This window comes from Haemaphysalis longicornis, unplaced genomic scaffold, assembly GCF_048455015.1.
Source record: "Haemaphysalis longicornis isolate Haplotype H1 unplaced genomic scaffold, Haemaphysalis longicornis Haplotype H1 scaffold_8, whole genome shotgun sequence".
NCBI lineage: Eukaryota > Metazoa > Arthropoda > Arachnida > Ixodida > Ixodidae > Haemaphysalis > Haemaphysalis longicornis.
This window is the reverse complement of record NW_027526445.1, coordinates 192,499,774-192,521,676: the sequence shown is the minus strand read 5'-3', so window position 1 is coordinate 192,521,676 and position 21,903 is coordinate 192,499,774. Positions and strand designations below refer to the sequence as shown.

The window sequence follows — 21,903 nt, the reverse complement described above, 5'->3', positions numbered from 1 at the left end:
GTTTTTCTCAAGTGTTGCAAAAAAAATTTCCGAGGTAGCGGCGTCTGCCTGAAGCTATGTGAGAATTGTCTGTATATGGTCGTTGGAAAGCAGAGATGCTGATGAATCGAAAGTTGCTTCGGAAAAGGGTATAAAATGAAAACGGTATCAAATATCTTTCGGGTTAGGTATGATCCGGATAAGTCGGTGAGGCATAACTATATTCATATGGTGCAAATAGAAAGTTCGTGAAAATGGTTCGGCTGCTTTTGTGTTGCGAAACAAAATTTTGTTAATTAGGGGCGTTTGCCTGAAGCTATGCGATGTGAGAATTGCGTGCTTATGGTGGTTGAAAAAAAAAAGTTGCTGATGAATCGAACGTTGGTTCCCAAATGACTATTAAGTGAATACGGTATCAAATATCTTTCGGTTGAGGTATGATCTTGATAAGTCTGAGGGATAATGAGATGCATATGGTGCAAATATAAAGTGAGATGTGAAAATAATTTTGTGTGTTGTGTTGCGAAACGGAATTTTTCAAGGTAGTTGCATTTGCCTGAAGTTATGCAATGTGAGAATTGTGTTGTTATATTTGTTAGAAAACAAATTAGATGCTGATAAATCGAAAGTTAGTTCGAAATTGAGACTTTGAATGAAAGCGGTATCAAATATCGTTCGGTTGAGGCACGATCCAGATGAGTCGTGAAGGCATCATGAGGCGCATATGGTGTAATTATAAAATCAGATGTGATATGGTTGGGTTGAGGTGTGTCGTAAAACAGAATTACCACAGGTAGAGGCACTTGCCTGAAGCTGTGAAATTTGCGAATTGCGTTATGGTGGTAGAAAAAAAATTTGATTCTGATGAGTTACAATACAGGATACTATAAAAGAGAAAGTGTGTTCACGAATGAGCGTTAAATGAAAACGGTATCAAACATCTTTTGGCTGATGTATGACCCAGATGAGTCTTGGAGGAATGATAAGGCGCATATGGTGTAAATATATGGTTGTTTCGCAAAACAGAATTACCCAAGGTAGAGGCGTTTGCCTGAAGCTGTGAAATTTGCGAATTGCGGTATGGTGGTTGAAAACAAATGAGATCCTGATGAATTACAATACAAGGTTCTATAAAAGAGAAAGGTGGTTCACGAATGAGTGTTGGATGAAAACGGTATCAATCATCTTTAGGCTGAGGTATGACCCAGATGAGTCGTGAAGGCATTATGAGGCGCATATGGTGTAATTATAAAATCAGATGTGAAATGCTTGGGTTGAGGTTGTGTCGCAAAACAGAATTACCCAAGGTCGAGGCGTTTGCCTGAAGCTGTGCAATGTGCGAATTGCGGTATGGTGGTAGAAAAGAAATTTGATTCTGATGAGTTACAATACAAGATACTATAAAAGAGAAAGTTGGTTCACGAATGAGCGTTGGATGAAAACGGTATCAAACATCTTTCGGCTGATGTATGACCCAGATGAGTCGTGGAGGAATGATAAGGCGCATATGGTGTAAATATATGGTTGTGTCGCAAAACAGAATTACCCAAGGTAGAGGCGTTTGCCTGAAGCTGTCCAATGTGCGAATTGCGGTCTGGTGGTTGAAAACAAATGAAATCCTGATGAGTTACAAGGTACTATAAAAGAGAAAGTTGGTTCACGAATGAGCGTTGAATGAAAACGGTATCAAACATATTTCGGCTGAGGTATGACCCAGATGAGTCTGGAGGCATGATGAGGTGCATATGGTGTAATTATAAAATCAGATTTGAAATGGTTGGGTTGAGGTTGTGTCGCAAAACAGAATTACCCAAGGTAGAGGCGTTTGCCTGAAGCTGTCCAATGTGCGAATTGCGGTATGGTGGTTGAAAACAAATGAAATCCTGATGAATTACAAGGTACTATAAAAGAGAAAGTTGGTTCACGAATGAGCGTTGAATTAAAACGGTATCAAACATATTTCGGCTGAGGTATGACCCAGATGAGTCTGGAGGCATGATGAGGTGCATATGGTGTAATTATAAAATCAGATTTGCAATGGTTGGGTTGAGGTTGTGTCGCAAAACAGAATTACCCAAGGTAGAGGCGTTTGCCTGAAGCTGTCCAATGTGCGAATTGCGGTATGGTGGTTGAAAACAAATGAAATCCTGATGAATTACAAGGTACTATAAAAGAGAAAGTTGGTTCACGAATGAGCGTTGAATGAAAACGGTATCAAAGATATTTCGGCTGAGGTATGACCCAGATGAGTCGCGGAGGCATGATGAGGTGCATATGGTGTAATTATAAAATCAGATTTGAAATGGTTGGGTTGAGGTTGTGTCGCAAAACAGAATTACCCAAGGTAGAGGCGTTTGCCTGAAGCTGTCCAATGTGCGAATTGCGGTATGGTGGTTTAAAACAAATGAAATCCTGATGAATTACAAGGTACTATAAAAGAGAAAGTTGGTTCACGAATGAGCGTTGAATGAAAACGGTATCAAACATATTTCGGCTGAGGTATGACCCAGATGAGTCGCGGAGGCATGATGAGGTGCATATGGTGTAATTATAAAATCAGATTTGAAATGGTTGGGTTGAGGTTGTGTCGCAAAACAGAATTACCCAAGGTAGAGGCGTTTGCCTGAAGCTGTCCAATGTGCGAATTGCGGAATGGTGGTTAAAAACAAATGAAATCCTGATGAATTACAAGGTACTATAAAAGAGAAAGTTGGTTCACGAATGAGCGTTGAATTAAAACGGTATCAAACATATTTCGGCTGAGGTATGACCCAGATGAGTCGTGGAGGCATGATGAGGCGCATATGGTGCAAGTATAAAATCAGATGTGAAATGGTTGGGTTGAGGTGTGTCGTAAAGCAGAATTACCACCTGTAGAGGCGTTTGCCTGAAGCTGTGAAATGTGCAAATTGCGTTGTGGTGGTTGAAAACAAATGAGATCCTGATGAATTACAATACAAGGTACTATAAAAGAGAAAGTTGGTTCACGAACGAGCGTTAAATGAAAACGGTATAAAACATCTTTCGGCTGAGGTATGACCCAGATGAGTCGTGGAGGCATGATGAGGCGCATATAGTGTAATTATAAAATCAGATTTGAAATGGTTGGGTTGAGGTTGTGTCGCAAAACAGAATTACCCAAGGTAGAGGCGTTTGCCTGAAGCTGTGAAATTTGCGAATTGCGTTATGGTGGTAGAAAACAAATGAGATTCTGATGAATTACAATACAAGATACTATAAAAGAGAAAGTTGGTTCACGAATGGGCGTTGGATAAAAACGGTATCATATCTTTAGGCTGATGTATGACCCAGATGAGTCGTGGAGGCATGATGAGGCGCATATGGTGTAATTATAAAATCAGATGTGAAATGGTTGGGTTGAGGTTGTGTCGCAAAACGGAAATACCCAAGGTAGAGGCGTTTTCCTGAAGCTGTGGAATGTGCGAATTGCGATATTGTGGTTGAAACAAATGAGATGATGATGAATTAAAATGCAACATTACTATAAACGAGAAAGTTTGTGCACAAAGGAGCATTGAGTGAAAACGATATCAAATATCTTTCGGTTGAGGTATGATACGGATAAGTCGGTGAGGCGTAATAAGATGCATATGGTGCAAATAAATACAAAGTCAGACGTGAAAAAGGCTCGGCTGATGTTCTATTGTGGAACGGAATTTTTCAAGGTAGAGGCGTTTTCCTGAAGCTATGCGATGTGAGAATTGTGTGGTTATGGTGGTTGAAAAAAATATGCCGATGAATCTAACCTTGGTTCACAAATGAGTAATATAAAGAGATATCATATAGCTGATTGATGAGGTAGGCTGCAGATTAGTCGGTGAGGCATAATGAATGCATATGGTGAAAATAGCAATGTGAAAATCGTTTTTCTCAAGTGTTGCAAAAAAAATTTCCGAGGTAGCGGCGTCTGCCTGAAGCTATGTGAGAATTGTCTGTATATGGTCGTTGGAAAGCAGAGATGCTGATGAATCGAAAGTTGCGTCGGAAAAGAGTATAAAATGAAAACGGTATCAAATATCTTTCGGGTTAGGTATGATCCGGATAAGTCGGTGAGGCATAACTATATTCATATGGTGCAAATAGAAAGTTCGTGAAAATGGTTCGGCTGCTTTTGTGTTGCGAAACAAAATTTTGTTAGGTAGGGGCGTTTGCCTGAAGCTATGCGATGTGAGAATTGCGTGCTTATGGTGGTTAAAAAAAAAAGCTGCTGATGAATCGAACGTTGGTTCCCAAATGAGTATTAAGTGAATACGGTATCAAATATCTTTCGGTTGAGGTATGATCTTGATAAGTCTGAGGGATAATGAGATGCATATGGTGCAAATATAAAGTGAGATGTGAAAATAATTTTGTGTGTTGTGTTGCGAAACGGAATTTTTCAAGGTAGTTGCATTTGCCTGAAGTTATGCAATGTGAGAATTGTGTTGTTATATTGGTTAGAAAACAAATTAGATGCTGATAAATCGAAAGTTAGTTCGAAATTGAGACTTTGAATGAAAGCGATATATTGGTTAGAAAACAAATTAGATGCTGATAAATCGAAAGTTAGTTCGAAATTGAGACTTTGAATGAAAGCGGTATCAAATATCGTTCGGTTGAGGCACGATCCAGATGAGTCGTGAAGGCATCATGAGGCGCATATGGTGTAATTATAAAATCAGATGTGATATGGTTGGGTTGAGGTGTGTCGTAAAACAGAATTACCACAGGTAGAGGCACTTGCCTGAAGCTGTGAAATTTGCGAATTGCGTTATGGTGGTAGAAAAAAAATTTGATTCTGATGAGTTACAATACAGGATACTATAAAAGAGAAAGTGTGTTCACGAATGAGCGTTAAATGAAAACGGTATCAAACCTCTTTTGGCTGATGTATGACCCAGATGAGTCTTGGAGGAATGATAAGGCGCATATGGTGTAAATATATGGTTGTTTCGCAAAACAGAATTACCCAAGGTAGAGGCGTTTGCCTGAAGCTGTGAAATTTGCGAATTGCGGTATGGTGGTTGAAAACAAATGAGATCCTGATGAATTACAATACAAGGTTCTATAAAAGAGAAAGTTGGTTCACGAATGAGTGTTGGATGAAAACGGTATCAATCATCTTTAGGCTGAGGTATGACCCAGATGAGTCGTGAAGGCATTATGAGGCGCATATGGTGTAATTATAAAATCAGATGTGAAATGCTTGGGTTGAGGTTATGTCGCAAAACAGAATTACCCAAGGTCGAGGCGTTTGCCTGAAGCTGTGCAATGTGCGAATTGCGGTATGGTGGTAGAAAAGAAATTTGATTCTGATGAGTTACAATACAAGATACTATAAAAGAGAAAGTTGGTTCACGAATGAGCGTTGGATGAAAACGGTATCAAACATCTTTCGGCTGATGTATGACCCAGATGAGTCGTGGAGGAATGATAAGGCGCATATGGTGTAAATATATGGTTGTGTCGCAAAACAGAATTACCCAAGGTAGAGGCGTTTGCCTGAAGCTGTGAAATGTGCGAATTGCGTTGTGGTGGTTGAGAACAAATGAGATCCTGATGAATTACAATACAAGGTACTAAAAAAGAGAAAGTTGGTTCACGAATGAGCGTTGATGGAAAACGGTATCAAACATCTTTCGTCTGAGGTATGACCCAGATGAGTCGTTGAGGCACGATGAGGCGCAAATGGTGTAATTATAAAACCTGATCCGAAATGGTTTGGTTGAGGTTGGGTCGCAAAATGGAAATACCCATGGTAGCGGCGTTTGCCTGAAGCTGTCCAATGTGCGAATTGCGGTATGGTGGTAGAAAACAAATGAGATTCTGATGAATTACAATACAAGATACTATAAAAGAGAAAGTTGGTTCACGAATGGGCGTTGGATGAAAACGGTATCATATCTTTAGGCTGATGTATGACCCAGATGAGTCGTGGAGGCATGATGAGGCGCATATGGTGTAATTATAAAATCAGATGTGAAATGGTTGGGTTGAGGTTGTGTCGCAAAACGGAAATACCCAAGGTAGAGGCGTTTGCCTGAAGCTGTGAAATGTGCGAATTGTGGTATGGTGGTTGAAAACAAATGAGATCCTGATGAATTACAAGGTACTATAAAAGAGAAAGTTGGTTCACGAATGAGCGTTAAATGAAAACGGTATAAAACATCTTTCGGCTGAGGTATGACCCAGATGAGTCGTGGAGGCATGATGAGGCGCATATAGTGTAATTATAAAATCAGATTTGAAATTGTTGGGTTGAGGTTGGGTCGCAAAACAGAATTACCCAAGGTAGAGGCGTTTGCCTGAAGCTGTCCAATGTGCGAATTGCGGTATGGTGGTTGAAAACAAATGAAATCCTGATGAATTACAAGGTACTATAAAAGAGAAAGTTGGTTCACGAATGAGCGTTGAATGAAAACGGTATCAAACATATTTCGGCTGAGGTATGACCCAGATGAGTCGTGGAGGCATGATGAGGTGCATATGGTGTAATTATAAAATCAGATTTGAAATGGTTGGGTTGAGGTTGTGTCGCAAAACAGAATTACCCAAGGTAGAGGCGTTTGCCTGAAGCTGTCCAATGTGCGAATTGCGGTATGGTGGTTGAAAACAAATGAAATCCTGATGAATTACAAGGTACTATAAAAGAGAAAGTTGGTTCACGAATGAGCGTTGAATTAAAACGGTATCAAACATATTTCGGCTGAGGTATGACCCAGATGAGTCTGGAGGCATGATGAGGTGCATATGGTGTAATTATAAAATCAGATTTGAAATGGTTGGGTTGAGGTTGTGTCGCAAAACAGAATTACCCAAGGTAGAGGCGTTTGCCTGAAGCTGTGAAATGTGCGAATTGCGGTATGGTGGTTGAAAACAAATGAAATCCTGATGAATTACAAGGTACTATAAAAGAGAAAGTTGGTTCACGAATGAGCGTTGAATGAAAACGGTATCAAACATATTTCGGCTGAGGTATGACCCAGATGAGTCGTGGAGGCATGATGAGGTGCATATGGTGTAATTATAAAATCAGATATGAAATGGTTGGGTTGACGTTGTGTCGCAAAACAGAATTACCCAAGGTAGAGGCGTTTGCCTGAAGCTGTCCAATGTGCGAATTGCGGTATAGTGGTTGAAAACAAATGAAATCCTGATGAATTACAAGGTACTATAAAAGAGAAAGTTGGTTCACGAATGAGCGTTGAATGAAAACGCTATCAAACATATTTCGGCTGAGGTATGACCCAGATGAGTCTGGAGGCATGATGAGGTGCATATGGTGTAATTATAAAATCAGATTTGAAATGGTTGGGTTGAGGTTGTGTCGCAAAACAGAATTACCCAAGGTAGAGGCGTTTGCCTGAAGCTGTCCAATGTGCGAATTGCGGTATGGTGGTTGAAAACAAATGAAATCCTGATGAATTATAAGGTACTATAAAAGACAAAGTTGGTTCACGAATGAGCGTTGAATTAAAACGGTATCAAACATATTTCGGCTGAGGTATGACCCAGATGAGTCTGGAGGCATGATGAGGTGCATATGGTGTAATTATAAAATCAGATTTGAAATGGTTGGGTTGAGGTTGTGTCGCAAAACAGAATTACCCAAGGTAGAGGCGTTTTCCTAAAGCTGTCCAATGTGCGAATTGCGGTATGGTGGTTGAAAACAAATGAAATCCTGATGAATTACAAGGTACTATAAAAGAGAAAGTTGGTTCACGAAGGCGCGTTAAATGAAAACGGTATCAAACATATTTCGGCTGAGGTATGACCCAGATGAGTCTGGAGGCATGATGAGGTGCATATGGTGTAATTATAAAATCAGATGTGAAATGCTTGGGTTGAGGTTGTGTCGCAAAACAGAATTACCCAAGGTAGAGGCGTTTGCCTGAAGCTGTGAAATGTGCGAATTGCGGTATGGTGGTTGAAAACAAATGAAATCCTGATGAATTACAAGGTACTATAAAAGAGAAAGTTGGTTCACGAATGAGCGTTGAATGAAAACGGTATCAAACATATTTCGGCTGAGGTATGACCCAGATGAGTCGTGGAGGCATGATGAGGTGCATATGGTGTAATTATAAAATCAGATTTGAAATGGTTGGGTTGAGGTTGTGTCGCAAAACAGAATTGCCCAAGGTAGAGGCGTTTGCCTGAAGCTGTCCAATGTGCGAATTGCGGTATGGTGGTTGAAAACAAATGAAATCCTGATGAATTACAAGGTACTATAAAAGAGAAAGTTGGTTCACGAATGAGCGTTGAATTAAAACGGTATCAAACATATTTCGGCTGAGGTATGACCCAGATGAGTCTGGAGGCATGATGAGGTGCATATGGTGTAATTATAAAATCAGATTTGAAATGGTTGGGTTGAGGTTGTGTCGCAAAACAGAATTACCCAAGGTAGAGGCGTTTGCCTGAAGCTGTCCAATGTGCGAATTGCGGTATGGTGGTTGAAAACAAATGAAATCCTGATGAATTACAAGGTACTATAAAAGAGAAAGTTGGTTCACGAATGAGCGTTGAATGAAAACGGTATCAAACATATTTCGGCTGAGGTATGACCCAGATGAGTCGTGGAGGCATGATGAGGTGCATATGGTGTAATTATAAAATCAGATTTGAAATGGTTGGGTTGAGGTTGTGTCGCAAAACAGAATTACCCAAGGTAGAGGCGTTTGCCTGAAGCTGTCCAATGTGCGAATTGCGGTATGGTGGTTGAAAACAAATGAAATCCTGATGAATTACAAGGTACTATAAAAGAGAAAGTTGGTTCACGAATGAGCGTTGAATTAAAACGGTATCAAACATATTTCGGCTGAGGTATGACCCAGATGAGTCGTGGAGGCATGATGAGGCGCATATGGTGCAAGTATAAAATCAGATGTGAAATGGTTGGGTTGAGGTGTGTCGTAAAGCAGAATTACCACAGGTAGAGGCGTTTGCCTGAAGCTGTGAAATTTTCGAATTGCGTTATGGTGGTAGAAAACAAATGAGATTCTGATGAATTACAATACAAGATGCTATAAAAGAGAAAGTTGGTTCACGAATGGGCGTTGGATGAAAACGGTATCATATCTTTAGGCTGATGTATGACCCAGATGAGTCGTGGAGGCATGATGAGGCGCATATGGTGTAATTATAAAATCAGATGTGAAATGGTTGGGTTGAGGTTGTGTCGCAAAACGGAAATACCCAAGGTAGAGGCGTTTTCCTGAAGCTGTGGAATGTGCGAATTGCGATATTGTGGTTGAAACAAATGAGATGATGATGAATTAAAATGCAACATTACTATAAACGAGAAAGTTTGTGCACAAAGGAGCATTGAGTGAAAACGATATCAAATATCTTTCGGTTGAGGTATGATACGGATAAGTCGGTGAGGCGTAATAAGATGCATATGGTGCAAATAAATACAAAGTCAGACGTGAAAAAGGCTCGGCTGATGTTCTATTGTGGAACGGAATTTTTCAAGGTAGAGGCGTTTTCCTGAAGCTATGCGATGTGAGAATTGTGTGGTTATGGTGGTTGAAAAAAATATGCCGATGAATCTAACCTTGGTTCACAAATGAGTAATATAAAGAGATATCATATAGCTGATTGATGAGGTAGGCTGCAGATTAGTCGGTGAGGCATAATGAATGCATATGGTGAAAATAGCAATGTGAAAATCGTTTTTCTCAAGTGTTGCAAAAAAAATTTCCGAGGTAGCGGCGTCTGCCTGAAGCTATGTGAGAATTGTCTGTATATGGTCGTTGGAAAGCAGAGATGCTGATGAATCGAAAGTTGCTTCGGAAAAGGGTATAAAATGAAAACGGTATCAAATATCTTTCGGGTTAGGTATGATCCGGATAAGTCGGTGAGGCATAACTATATTCATATGGTGCAAATAGAAAGTTCGTGAAAATGGTTCGGCTGCTTTTGTGTTGCGAAACAAAATTTTGTTAGGTAGGGGCGTTTGCCTGAAGCTATGCGATGTGAGAATTGCGTGCTTATGGTGGTTGAAAAAAAAAAAGTTGCTGATGAATCGAACGTTGGTTCCCAAATGACTATTAAGTGAATACGGTATCAAATATCTTTCGGTTGAGGTATGATCTTGATAAGTCTGAGGGATAATGAGATGCATATGGTGCAAATATAAAGTGAGATGTGAAAATAATTTTGTGTGTTGTGTTGCGAAACGGAATTTTTCAAGGTAGTTGCATTTGCCTGAAGTTATGCAATGTGAGAATTGTGTTGTTATATTGGTTAGAAAACAAATTAGATGCTGATAAATCGAAAGTTAGTTCGAAATTGAGACTTTGAATGAAAGCGGTATCAAATATCGTTCGGTTGAGGCACGATCCAGATGAGTCGTGAAGGCATCATGAGGCGCATATGGTGTAATTATAAAATCAGATGTGATATGGTTGGGTTGAGGTGTGTCGTAAAACAGAATTACCACAGGTAGAGGCACTTGCCTGAAGCTGTGAAATTTGCGAATTGCGTTATGGTGGTAGAAAAAAAATTTGATTCTGATGAGTTACAATACAGGATACTATAAAAGAGAAAGTGTGTTCACGAATGAGTGTTGGATGAAAACGGTATCAATCATCTTTAGGCTGAGGTATGACCCAGATGAGTCTTGGAGGAATGATAAGGCGCATATGGTGTAAATATATGGTTGTTTCGCAAAACAGAATTACCCAAGGTAGAGGCGTTTGCCTGAAGCTGTGAAATTTGCGAATTGCGGTATGGTGGTTGAAAACAAATGAGATCCTGATGAATTACAATACAAGGTTCTATAAAAGGGAAAGTTGGTTCACGAATGAGTGTTGGATGAAAACGGTATCAATCATCTTTAGGCTGAGGTATGACCCAGATGAGTCGTGAAGGCATTATGAGGCGCATATGGTGTAATTATAAAATCAGATGTGAAATGCTTGGGTTGAGGTTGTGTCGCAAAACAGAATTACCCAAGGTCGAGGCGTTTGCCTGAAGCTGTGCAATGTGCGAATTGCGGTATGGTGGTAGAAAAGAAATTTGATTCTGATGAGTTACAATACAAGATACTATAAAAGAGAAAGTTGGTTCACGAATGAGCGTTTAATGAAAACGGTATCAAACATCTTTTGGCTGATGTATGACCCAGATGAGTCTTGGAGGAATGATAAGGCGCATATGGTGTAAATATATGGTTGTTTCGCAAAACAGAATTACCCAAGGTAGAGGCGTTTGCCTGAAGCTGTGAAATTTGCGAATTGCGGTATGGTGGTTGAAAACAAATGAGATCCTGATGAATTACAATACAAGGTTCTATAAAAGAGAAAGTTGGTTCACGAATGAGTGTTGGATGAAAACGGTATCAATCATCTTTAGGCTGAGGTATGACCCAGATGAGTCGTGAAGGCATTATGAGGCGCATATGGTGTAATTATAAAATCAGATGTGAAATGCTTGGGTTGAGGTTGTGTCGCAAAACAGAATTACCCAAGGTCGAGGCGTTTGCCTGAAGCTGTGCAATGTGCGAATTGCGGTATGGTGGTAGAAAAGAAATTTGATTCTGATGAGTTACAATACAAGATACTATAAAAGAGAAAGTTGGTTCACGAATGAGCGTTTAATGAAAACGGTATCAAACATCTTTTGGCTGATGTATGACCCAGATGAGTCTTGGAGGAATGATAAGGCGCATATGGTGTAAATATATGGTTGTTTCGCAAAACAGAATTACCCAAGGTAGAGGCGTTTGCCTGAAGCTGTGAAATTTGCGAATTGCGGTATGGTGGTTGAAAACAAATGAGATCCTGATGAATTACAATACAAGGTTCTATAAAAGAGAAAGTTGGTTCACGAATGAGTGTTGGATGAAAACGGTATCAATCATCTTTAGGCTGAGGTATGACCCAGATGAGTCGTGAAGGCATTATGAGGCGCATATGGTGTAATTATAAAATCAGATGTGAAATGCTTGGGTTGAGGTTGTGTCGCAAAACAGAATTACCCAAGGTCGAGGCGTTTGCCTGAAGCTGTGCAATGTGCGAATTGCGGTATGGTGGTAGAAAAGAAATTTGATTCTGATGAGTTACAATACAAGATACTATAAAAGAGAAAGTTGGTTCACGAATGAGCGTTGGATGAAAACGGTATCAAACATCTTTCGGCTGATGTATGACCCAGATGAGTCGTGGAGGAATGATAAGGCGCATATGGTGTAAATATATGGTTGTGTCGCAAAACAGAATTACCCAAGGTAGAGGCGTTTGCCTGAAGCTGTCCAATGTGCGAATTGCGGTCTGGTGGTTGAAAACAAATGAAATCCTGATGAATTACAAGGTACTATAAAAGAGAAAGTTGGTTCACGAATGAGCGTTGAATGAAAACGGTATCAAACATATTTCGGCTGAGGTATGACCCAGATGAGTCTGGAGGCATGATGAGGTGCATATGGTGTAATTATAAAATCAGATTTGAAATGGTTGGGTTGAGGTTGTGTCGCAAAACAGAATTACCCAAGGTAGAGGCGTTTGCCTGAAGCTGTCCAATGTGCGAATTGTGGTATGGTGGTTGAAAACAAATGAAATCCTGATGAATTATAAGGTACTATAAAAGAGAAAGTTGGTTCACGAATGAGCGTTGAATTAAAACGGTATCAAACATATTTCGGCTGAGGTATGACCCAGATGAGTCTGGAGGCATGATGAGGTGCATATGGTGTAATTATAAAATCAGATTTGAAATGGTTGGGTTGAGGTTGTGTCGCAAAACAGAATTACCCAAGGTAGAGGCGTTTGCCTAAAGTTGTCCAATGTGCGAATTGCGGTATGGTGGTTGAAAACAAATGAAATCCTGATGAATTACAAGGTACTATAAAGGAGAAAGTTGGTTCACGAAGGCGCGTTAAATGAAAACGGTATCAAACATATTTCGGCTGAGGTATGACCCAGATGAGTCGTGGAGGCATGATGAGGTGCATATGGTGTAATGATAAAATCAGATGTGAAATGCTTGGGTTGAGGTTGTGTCGCAAAACAGAATTACCCAAGGTAGAGGCGTTTGCCTGAAGCTGTGAAATGTGCGAATTGCGGTATGGTGGTTGAAAACAAATGAAATCCTGATGAATTGCAAGGTACTATAAAAGAGAAAGTTGGTTCACGAATGAGCGTTGAATGAAAACGGTATCAAACATATTTCGGCTGAGGTATGACCCAGATGAGTCTGGAGGCATGATGAGGTGCATATGGTGTAATTATAAAATCAGATTTGAAATGGTTGGGTTGAGGTTGTGTCGCAAAACAGAATTGCCCAAGGTAGAGGCGTTTGCCTGAAGCTGTCCAATGTGCGAATTGCGGTATGGTGGTTGAAAACAAATGAAATCCTGATGAATTACAAGGTACTATAAAAGAGAAAGTTGGTTCACGAATGAGCGTTGAATTAAAACGGTATCAAACATATTTCGGCTGAGGTATGACCCAGATGAGTCTGGAGGCATGATGAGGTGCATATGGTGTAATTATAAAATCAGATTTGCAATGGTTGGGTTGAGGTTGTGTCGCAAAACAGAATTACCCAAGGTAGAGGCGTTTGCCTGAAGCTGTCCAATGTGCGAATTGCGGTATGGTGGTTGAAAACAAATGAAATCCTGATGAATTACAAGGTACTATAAAAGAGAAAGTTGGTTCACGAATGAGCGTTGAATGAAAACGGTATCAAAGATATTTCGACTGAGGTATGACCCAGATGAGTCGTGGAGGCATGATGAGGTGCATATGGTGTAATTATAAAATCAGATTTGAAATGGTTGGGTTGAGGTTGTGTCGCAAAACAGAATTACCCAAGGTAGAGGCGTTTGCCTGAAGCTGTCCAATGTGCGAATTGCGGTATGGTGGTTGAAAACAAATGAAATCCTGATGAATTACAAGGTACTATAAAAGAGAAAGTTGGTTCACGAATGAGCGTTGAATTAAAACGGTATCAAACATATTTCGGCTGAGGTATGACCCAGATGAGTCGTGGAGGCATGATGAGGCGCATATGGTGCAAGTATAAAATCAGATGTGAAATGGTTGGGTTGAGGTGTGTCGTAAAGCAGAATTACCACAGGTAGAGGCGTTTGCCTGAAGCTGTGAAATGTGCAAATTGCGTTGTCGTGGTTGAAAACAAATGAGATCCTGATGAATTACAATACAAGGTACTATAAAAGAGAAAGTTGGTTCACGAATGAGCGTTAAATGAAAACGGTATAAAACATCTTTCGGCTGAGGTATGACCCAGATGAGTCGTGGAGGCATGATGAGGCGCATATAGTGTAATTATAAAATCAGATTTGAAATGGTTGGGTTGAGGTTGTGTCGCAAAACAGAATTACCCAAGGTAGAGGCGTTTGCCTGAAGCTGTGAAATTTGCGAATTGTGTTATGGTGGTAGAAAACAAATGAGATTCTGATGAATTACAATACAAGATACTATAAAAGAGAAAGTTGGTTCACGAATGGGCGTTGGATAAAAACGGTATCATATCTTTTGGCTGATGTATGACCCAGATGAGTCGTGGAGGCATGATGAGGCGCATATGGTGTAATTATAAAATCAGATGTGAAATGGTTGGGTTGAGGTTGTGTCGCAAAACGGAAATACCCAAGGTAGAGGCGTTTTCCTGAAGCTGTGGAATGTGCGAATTGCGATATTGTGGTTGAAACAAATGAGATGATGATGAATTAAAATGCAACATTACTATAAACGAGAAAGTTTGTGCACAAAGGAGCATTGAGTGAAAACGATATCAAATATCTTTCGGTTGAGGTATGATACGGATAAGTCGGTGAGGCGTAATAAGATGCATATGGTGCAAATAAATACAAAGTCAGACGTGAAAAAGGCTCGGCTGATGTTCTATTGTGGAACGGAATTTTTCAAGGTAGAGGCGTTTTCCTGAAGCTATGCGATGTGAGAATTGTGTGGTTATGGTGGTTGAAAAAAATATGCCGATGAATCTAACCTTGGTTCACAAATGAGTAATATAAAGAGATATCATATAGCTGATTGATGAGGTAGGCTGCAGATTAGTCGGTGAGGCATAATGAATGCATATGGTGAAAATAGCAATGTGAAAATCGTTTTTCTCAAGTGTTGCAAAAAAAATTTCCGAGGTAGCGGCGTCTGCCTGAAGCTATGTGAGAATTGTCTGTATATGGTCGTTGGAAAGCAGAGATGCTGATGAATCGAAAGTTGCTTCGGAAAAGGGTATAAAATGAAAACGGTATCAAATATCTTTCGGGTTAGGTATGATCCGGATAAGTCGGTGAGGCATAACTATATTCATATGGTGCAAATAGAAAGTTCGTGAAAATGGTTCGGCTGCTTTTGTGTTGCGAAACAAAATTTTGTTAGGTAGGGGCGTTTGCCTGAAGCTATGCGATGTGAGAATTGCGTGCTTATGGTGGTTGAAAAAAAAAAGTTGCTGATGAATCGAACGTTGTTTCCCAAATGAGTATTAAGTGAATACGGTATCAAATATCTTTCGGTTGAGGTATGATCTTGATAAGTCTGAGGGATAATGAGATGCATATGGTGCAAATATAAAGTGAGATGTGAAAATAATTTTGTGTGTTGTGTTGCGAAACGGAATTTTTCAAGGTAGTTGCATTTGCCTGAAGTTATGCAATGTGAGAATTGTGTTGTTATATTGGTTAGAAAACAAATTAGATGCTGATAAATCGAAAGTTAGTTCGAAATTGAGACTTTGAATGAAAGCGGTATCAAATATCGTTCGGTTGAGGCACGATCCAGATGAGTCGTGAAGGCATCATGAGGCGCATATGGTGTAATTATAAAATCAGATGTGATATGGTTGGGTTGAGGTGTGTCGTAAAACAGAATTACCACAGGTAGAGGCACTTGCCTGAAGCTGTGAAATTTGCGAATTGCGTTATGGTGGTAGAAAAAAAATTTGATTCTGATGAGTTACAATACAGGATACTATAAAAGAGAAAGTGTGTTCACGAATGAGCGTTAAATGAAAACGGTATCAAACCTCTTTTTGCTGATGTATGACCCAGATGAGTCTTGGAGGAATGATAAGGCGCATATGGTGTAAATATATGGTTGTTTCGCAAAACAGAATTACCCAAGGTAGAGGCGTTTGCCTGAAGCTGTGAAATTTGCGAATTGCGGTATGGTGGTTGAAAACAAATGAGATCCTGATGAATTACAATACAAGGTTCTATAAAAGAGAAAGTTGGTTCACGAATGAGTGTTGGATGAAAACGGTATCAATCATCTTTAGGCTGAGGTATGACCCAGATGAGTCGTGAAGGCATTATGAGGCGCATATGGTGTAATTATAAAATCAGATGTGAAATGCTTGGGTTGAGGTTATGTCGCAAAACAGAATTACCCAAGGTCGAGGCGTTTGCCTGAAGCTGTGCAATGTGCGAATTGCGTTGTGGTGGTTGAGAACAAATGAGATCCTGATGAATTACAATACAAGGTACTAAAAAAGAGAAAGTTGGTTCACGAATGAGCGTTGATGGAAAACGGTATCAAACATCTTTCGTCTGAGGTATGACCCAGATGAGTCGTTGAGGCACGATGAGGCGCAAATGGTGTAATTATAAAACCTGATCCGAAATGGTTTGGTTGAGGTTGGGTCGCAAAATGGAAATACCCATGGTAGCGGCGTTTGCCTGAAGCTGTCCAATGTGCGAATTGCGGTATGGTGGTTGAAAACAAATGAAATCCTGATGAATTACAAGGTACTATAAAAGAGAAAGTTGGTTCACGAATGAGCGTTGAATTAAAACGGTATCAAACATATTTCGGCTGAGGTATGACCCAGATGAGTCGTGGAGGCATGATGAGGTGCATATGGTGTAATTATAAAATCAGATTTGAAATGGTTGGGTTGAGGTTGTGTCGCAAAACAGAATTACCCAAGGTAGAGGCGTTTGCCTGAAGCTGTCCAATGTGCGAATTGCGGTATGGTGGTTGAAAACAAATGAAATCCTGATGAATTACAAGGGACTATAAAAGAGAAAGTTAATTCACGAATGAGCGTTGGATGAAAACGGTATCATATCTTTAGGCTGATGTATGACCCAGATGAGTCGTGGAGGCATGATGAGGTGCATATGGTGTAATTATAAAATCAGATTTGAAATGGTTTGGTTGAGGTTGTGTCGCAAAACAGAATTACCCAAGGTAGAGGCGTTTGCCTGAAGCTGTCCAATGTGCGAATTGCGGTATGGTGGTTGAAAACAAATGAAATCCTGATGAATTACAAGGTACTATAAAAGAGAAAGTTGGTTCACGAATAAGCGTTGAATTAAAACGGTATCAAACATATTTCGGCTGAGGTATGACCCAGATGAGTCGTGGAGGCATGATGAGGCGCATATGGTGCAAGTATAAAATCAGATGTGAAATGGTTGGGTTGAGGTGTGTCGTAAAGCAGAATTACCACAGGTAGAGGCGTTTGCCTGAAGCTGTGAAATGTGCAAATTGCGTTGTGGTGGTTGAAAACAAATGAAATCCTGATGAATTACAAGGTACTATAAAAGAGAAAGTTGGTTCACGAATGAGCGTTGAATTAAAACGGTATCAAACATATTTCGGCTGAGGTATGACCCAGATGAGTCGTGGAGGCATGATGAGGTGCATATGGTGTAATTATAAAATCAGATTTGAAATGGTTGGGTTGAGGTTGTGTCGCAAAACAGAATTACCCAAGGTAGAGGCGTTTGCCTGAAGCTGTCCAATGTGCGAATTGCGGTATGGTGGTTGAAAACAAATGAAATCCTGATGAATTACAAGGGACTATAAAAGAGAAAGTTGGTTCACGAATGAGCGTTGGATGAAAACGGTATCATATCTTTAGGCTGATGTATGACCCAGATGAGTCGTGGAGGCATGATGAGGTGCATATGGTGTAATTATAAAATCAGATTTGAAATGGTTTGGTTGAGGTTGTGTCGCAAAACAGAATTACCCAAGGTAGAGGCGTTTGCCTGAAGCTGTCCAATGTGCGAATTGCGGTATGGTGGTTGAAAACAAATGAAATCCTGATGAATTACAAGGTACTATAAAAGAGAAAGTTGGTTCACGAATAAGCGTTGAATTAAAACGGTATCAAACATATTTCGGCTGAGGTATGACCCAGATGAGTCGTGGAGGCATGATGAGGCGCATATGGTGCAAGTATAAAATCAGATGTGAAATGGTTGGGTTGAGGTGTGTCGTAAAGCAGAATTACCACAGGTAGAGGCGTTTGCCTGAAGCTGTGAAATGTGCAAATTGCGTTGTGGTGGTTGAAAACAAATGAGATCCTGATGAATTACAATACAAGGTTCTATAAAAGAGAAAGTTGGTTCACGAATGAGCATTGGATGAAAACGGTATCAATCATCTTTAGGCTGAGGTATGACCCAGATGAGTCGTGAAGGCATGATGAGGCACATATGGTTTAATTATAAAATCAGATGTGAAATTCTTGGGTTGAGGTTGTGTCGGAAAACAGAATTACCCAAGGTAGAGGCGTTTGCCTGAAGCTGTGCAATGTGCGAATAGCGGTATGGTGGTTGAAAACAAATGAAATCCTGATGAATTACAAGGTACTATAAAAGAGAAAGTTGGTTCACGAATGAGCGTTAAATGAAAACGGTATAAAACATCTTTCGGCTGAGGTATGACCCAGATGAGTCGTGGAGGCATGATGAGGCGCATATAGTGTAATTATAAAATCAGATTTGAAATGGTTGGGTTGAGGTTGTGTCGCAAAACAGAATTACCCAAGGTAGAGGCGTTTGCCTGAAGCTGTCCAATGTGCGAATTGCGGTATGGTGGTTGAAAACAAATGAAATCCTGATGAATTACAAGGTACTATAAAAGAGAAAGTTGGTTCACGAATGCGCGTTGAATTAAAACGGTATCAAACATATTTCGGCTTAGGTATGACCCAGATGAGTCTGGAGGCATGATGAGGTGCATATGGTGTAATTATAAAATTAGATTTGAAATGGTTGGGTTGAGGTTGTGTCGCAAAACAGAATTACCCAAGGTAGAGGCGTTTGCCTGAAGCTGTCCAATGTGCGAATTGCGGTATGGTGGTTGAAAACAAATGAAATCCTGATGAATTACAAGGTACTATAAAAGAGAAAGTTGGTTCACGAATGAGCGTTGAATTAAAACGGTATCAAACATATTTCGGCTGAGGTATGACCCAGATGAGTCTGGAGGCATGATGAGGTGCATATGGTGTAATTATAAAATCAGATTTGCAATGGTTGGGTTGAGGTTGTGTCGCAAAACAGAATTACCCAAGGTAGAGGCGTTTGCCTGAAGCTGTCCAATGTGCGAATTGCGGTATGGTGGTTGAAAACAAATGAAATCCTGATGAATTACAAGGTACTATAAAAGAGAAAGTTGGTTCACGAATGAGCGTTGAATGAAAACGGTATCAAAGATATTTCGGCTGAGGTATGACCCAGATGAGTCGTGGAGGCATGATGAGGTGCATATGGTGTAATTATAAAATCAGATTTGAAATGGTTGGGTTGAGGTTGTGTCGCAAAACAGAATTACCCAAGGTAGAGGCGTTTGCCTGAAGCTGTCCAATGTGCGAATTGCGGTATGGTGGTTGAAAACAAATGAAATCCTGATGAATTACAAGGTACTATAAAAGAGAAAGTTGGTTCACGAATAAGCGTTGAATTAAAACGGTATCAAACATATTTCGGCTGAGGTATGACCCAGATGAGTCGTGGAGGCATGATGAGGCGCATATGGTGCAAGTATAAAATCAGATGTGAAATGGTTGGGTTGAGGTGTGTCGTAAAGCAGAATTACCACAGGTAGAGGCGTTTGCCTGAAGCTGTGAAATGTGCAAATTGCGTTGTGGTGGTTGAAAACAAATGAGATCCTGATGAATTACAATACAAGGTTCTATAAAAGAGAAAGTTGGTTCACGAATGAGCATTGGATGAAAACGGTATCAATCATCTTTAGGCTGAGGTATGACCCAGATGAGTCGTGAAGGCATGATGAGGCACATATGGTTTAATTATAAAATCAGATGTGAAATGCTTGGGTTGAGGTTGTGTCGGAAAACAGAATTACCCAAGGTAGAGGCGTTTGCCTGAAGCTGTGCAATGTGCGAATAGCGGTATGGTGGTTGAAAACAAATGAAATCCTGATGAATTACAAGGTACTATAAAAGAGAAAGTTGGTTCACGAATGAGCGTTAAATGAAAACGGTATAAAACATCTTTCGGCTGAGGTATGACCCAGATGAGTCGTGGAGGCATGATGAGGCGCATATAGTGTAATTATAAAATCAGATTTGAAATGGTTGGGTTGAGGTTGTGTCGCAAAACAGAATTACCCAAGGTAGAGGCGTTTGCCTGAAGCTGTCCAATGTGCGAATTGCGGTATGGTGGTTGAAAACAAATGAAATCCTGATGAATTACAAGGTACTATAAAAGAGAAAGTTGGTTCACGAATGCGCGTTGAATTAAAACGGTATCAAACATATTTCGGCTGAGGTATGACCCAGATGAGTCTGGAGGCATGATGAGGTGCATATGGTGTAATTATAAAATCAGATTTGAAATGGTTGGGTTGAGGTTGTGTCGCAAAACAGAATTACCCAAGGTAGAGGCGTTTGCCTGAAGCTGTCCAATGTGCGAATTGCGGTATGGTGGTTGAAAACAAATGAAATCCTGATGAATTACAAGGTACTATAAAAGAGAAAGTTGGTTCACGAATGCGCGTTGAATTAAAACGGTATCAAACATATTTCGGCTTAGGTATGACCCAGATGAGTCTGGAGGCATGATGAGGTGCATATGGTGTAATTATAAAATTAGATTTGAAATGGTTGGGTTGAGGTTGTGTCGCAAAACAGAATTACCCAAGGTAGAGGCGTTTGCCTGAAGCTGTCCAATGTGCGAATTGCGGTATGGTGGTTGAAAACAAATGAAATCCTGATGAATTACAAGGTACTATAAAAGAGAAAGTTGGTTCACGAATGAGCGTTGAATTAAAACGGTATCAAACATATTTCGGCTGAGGTATGAGCCAGATGAGTCGTAGAGGCATGATGAGGCGCATAGGGTGTAATTATAAAATCAGATTTAAAATGTTTGGGTTGCGTCGCAAAACAGAAGTACCCAAGGTAGCGGCATTTGCCTGAAGCTGTGTAATGTGCGAATTGCTTTATGGTGGTTAAAAACAAACGAGATCCTGATGAATTACTATTCAAGGTACTATAAAAAAGAAAGTTGGTTCACAAATGAGCGTTGAATGCAAACGGTATCAAACATCTTTCGGCTGATGTATGACCCAGATGAGTCGTGGAGGAATGATGAGAGGTGTGTCGTAAAACAGAATTACCACAGTTAGAGGCGTGTGCCTGAAGCTGTGGAATGTGCGAATTGCGAGTTAACGAATGAGATGCTGATGAAATAAAATGCAACATTACTATAAAAGAGAAAGTTTGTGCACAAAGGAGCGTTGAGTGAAAACGATATCAAATATCTTTCGGCTGAGGTATGATACGGATAATCGGTGAGGTGTAATAAGATGCATATGGTGCAAATAAATACAAAGTCAGACGTGAAAAATGCTCGGCTGATGTTCTATTGCGGAACGGAATTTTTCAAGGTAGAGGCGTTTTCCTGAAGCTATGCGATGTGAGAATTGTGTGGTTATGGTGGTTGAAAAAAAAAATGATATGCCGATGAATCTAACGTTGGTTCACAAATGACTGTAATATAAAACGGTATCATATAGCTGATTGATGAGGTAGGCTGCAGATTAGTAGGTGAGGCATAATGAATGCATATGGTGCAAATATCAATGTGAAAATCGTTTTGCTCAAGTGTTGCAAAAAAAATTTCCAAGGTAGGGGCGTTTGCCTGAAGCTGTGAGAGAATTGTCTGAATATGGT

At 40.1% G+C, this 21,903-nt stretch overlaps 1 long non-coding RNA gene across 1 annotated transcript in view; it reads left to right on the top strand.

Annotated features, from left to right (window-relative positions):
- The window catches only part of LOC144149859 (uncharacterized), a 108,490-nt gene that overhangs the window by 66,573 nt on the left and 20,014 nt on the right, over positions 1–21,903 (top strand). The window contains exon 2 of the long non-coding RNA XR_013318377.1: positions 1–21,903. This exon is cut by the window's left edge and continues 12,176 nt beyond it; it is cut by the window's right edge and continues 20,014 nt beyond it. This is a non-coding gene — a long non-coding RNA (uncharacterized LOC144149859).